At 36.8% G+C, this 2568-nt stretch overlaps 1 long non-coding RNA gene across 1 annotated transcript in view; it reads right to left on the minus strand.

Moving 5' to 3' along the window:
* Window positions 1-1385: 1385 nt before the first annotated feature.
* The window catches only part of LOC107571314 (uncharacterized), a 3262-nt gene continuing 2079 nt past the window's right edge, over window positions 1386-2568 (minus strand). Inside the window, exons 2-3 of the long non-coding RNA XR_001607163.1 lie at window positions 1713-1715; window positions 1386-1453 (exon numbers count right to left, since the gene is read on the minus strand). This is a non-coding gene — a long non-coding RNA (uncharacterized lncRNA). The remainder of the gene's footprint in view (window positions 1454-1712; window positions 1716-2568) is intronic.

A 2568-nucleotide genomic window follows, 5' to 3' on the forward strand; every position in this document is an offset into this window, starting at 1 on the left:
GGGGGGGGGGTGTAAGGTCCAAAAAAGTGGTTTGTTGCCTAAGGGCAACATTATGCCATAGAGGGTTAAAGGTATTTGGTTATATAATGCCACTTTAACTGCAGCCTAATTGTAAAGGCTTGGTTGTGTAATTTATAAATGACTGTTCATGGAAGTCTATTTTTTTCTGAACCTCAATTGTGTTCCATCTGAGGTATGCCAATGGAAAGCTTTTTACATTGTTATACAATGTGTATTTTTTAAGGATGCTTTGTCTGATGTTATACACATTGTAAAAATGGTGTGACAAAATAAATTGTCAAAAGTTTGACACTTGAAGTCATTCATCTCTCACAGATGATAAAAATCAATCATTCAAAACACATTCTGAAATTAAACAAATTTATTGATATTACATGACATTTTAAATTGTGTTTGTTTGGATATCTGGTTTAAAAAGAAGTAAAAAACTTCATTAAGACTTAAAAAATATATTTGGTTCAAAGACACTTTTTGCTTTGGATAAGTAATGGATAATTAATTACTTTCAAAGTAAACTTTTAAAGTTGATATAAATCAAAGTAATTGGATGTAACAAGTTGACATATTTTTTTTTACTATGATCCAATAAATTTTTTTCAGAGTTTGTGGGAAGATTTGCATAACACCGCCCAAATGTTCACGCAAAGAAAGAAGGCGTAACTTTGATTCTCACTGTAGTATTGTTACCGCCGCCACCATGTTGTGGTGACGCACGCTGTGTGTTTCATTGTGAAAGCGAAACTACTTTGTTTGGGCTTCCAAAAGAGGACACAACTACAAATCAGTGGTTAGGTTGTATTTACAACACTGTTCCAGAACAGTTCAAACCAAATATTCAGATGTGTGCAGCGCATTTTACGGAGGACAAGGACCATTTCCTGGGAGACTAGCCTACAATACCAGTGTTCTGAAAAATAATGCTGACTCACAGCCTGTAAGTACGTTTTCATATTTAAAGGATTTGCAACTGATGATTCATACGTGAGATTTGAGCAGTATAGGGTAGCGTTTGTTTAAGCGGCGCGACGCAACGCAACGCGTAAAAAGACAGTATAAGTCATTATAATCAGTAATTATGTCCCCACTGAATGCAACAAATGCCTAGTTTGTAATGTTTTTTATTGGTTTTGTCTCATCGCGCATACACAGAACAATATATAAAATTTTTGTAACACTTTACAATAAGGTTTCAGTTATTAACATTAACTATATTAATTAACATGAACAATAATTATGTAGCATGCATTATTGTCAGTTAATATTCAAAACTTAAACATACATTTTTTCATTTGAAAATGACACACTTCCTGCTGCCATTTGGTGGCGCTATAACTTTGACTCCTAATAGTCATATGTATGTGATTGGTATCATACAACGAACAAACCCCTGAAGTTTGATCAAAATTAGACAATGTATGTGGATGTTATTAGACTGTCACGAATCCGGTCCATGAACTTTCCTTTTCATTGACTCTCGCACCACACAAACTGTTGCATAGCACCCCGGACTACATTTCCCATCATGCATTACTGATTGCACTCAGCACGAATTGCACACACCTGTTTACACTGATTGCACCCAGCTGTTTCATATCACTCCCTCACTATATAACATGGATCCGCAAGTCTCACGTCTCGTCAGCCCCGTAACATAGACACTTCCTGTTTCTCATTTCTCACCATAACTTCACCGCCTCGCCGCGGGCAAACCATTCGGGATATCAAAACTCCCTTTACAATTTAGCACCCCCAATGTCTTGAGATCATGTTCACCGAGTTTGGTGACAATCCTTGGGAAATTCTCAGAGGAGTATATCAAATTCCAGAGCATGCCCTTTTTAAATAGCCCTGAATAGCCAACTTCCTGTTGGGCCGAGCCTATGACATGCAGCGCAAAAGTTGTTTGGCTCAATGAGATCTATACGTGTACTGAGTTTCATATGAATATGTGTGAGCAATATATCAAGATTTATTTTATATTGAACAGTGGACAACGGGCACATGCATTTACACTAACCGTCTGGCAGTCTGGTTTTAAGGGATCCGGCAATTAAAGGGTTAATCCAAACCATCCAGACTGAGAAACACACATACACAGAACAATATATAAAAATGTAGTAACACTTACAATAAGGTTTCAGTTATTAACATTTTGAGATCATGTTCACCGAGTTTGGTGACAATCCTTGGGAAATTCTCAGAGGAGTATATCAAATTCCAGAGCATGCCCTTTTTAAATAGCCCTGAATAGCCAACTTCCTGTTGGGCCGAGCCTATGACATGCAGCGCAAAAGTTGTTTGGCTCAATGAGATCTATACGTGTACTGAGTTTCATATGAATATGTGTGAGCAATATATCAAGATTTATTTTATATTGAACAGTGGACAACGGGCACATGCATTTACACTAACCGTCTGGCAGTCTGGTTTTAAGGGCCGGCAATTAAAGGGTTAATCCAAACCATCCAGACTGAGAAACACACATACACAGAACAATATATAAAAATGTAGTAACACTTACAATAAGGTTTCAGTTATTAACATTAA

This window comes from Sinocyclocheilus grahami, unplaced genomic scaffold (assembly GCF_001515645.1).
Source record: "Sinocyclocheilus grahami isolate Dianchi unplaced genomic scaffold, SAMN03320097.WGS_v1.1 scaffold1579.1, whole genome shotgun sequence".
Taxonomy (NCBI): Eukaryota; Metazoa; Chordata; class Actinopteri; order Cypriniformes; family Cyprinidae; genus Sinocyclocheilus; species Sinocyclocheilus grahami.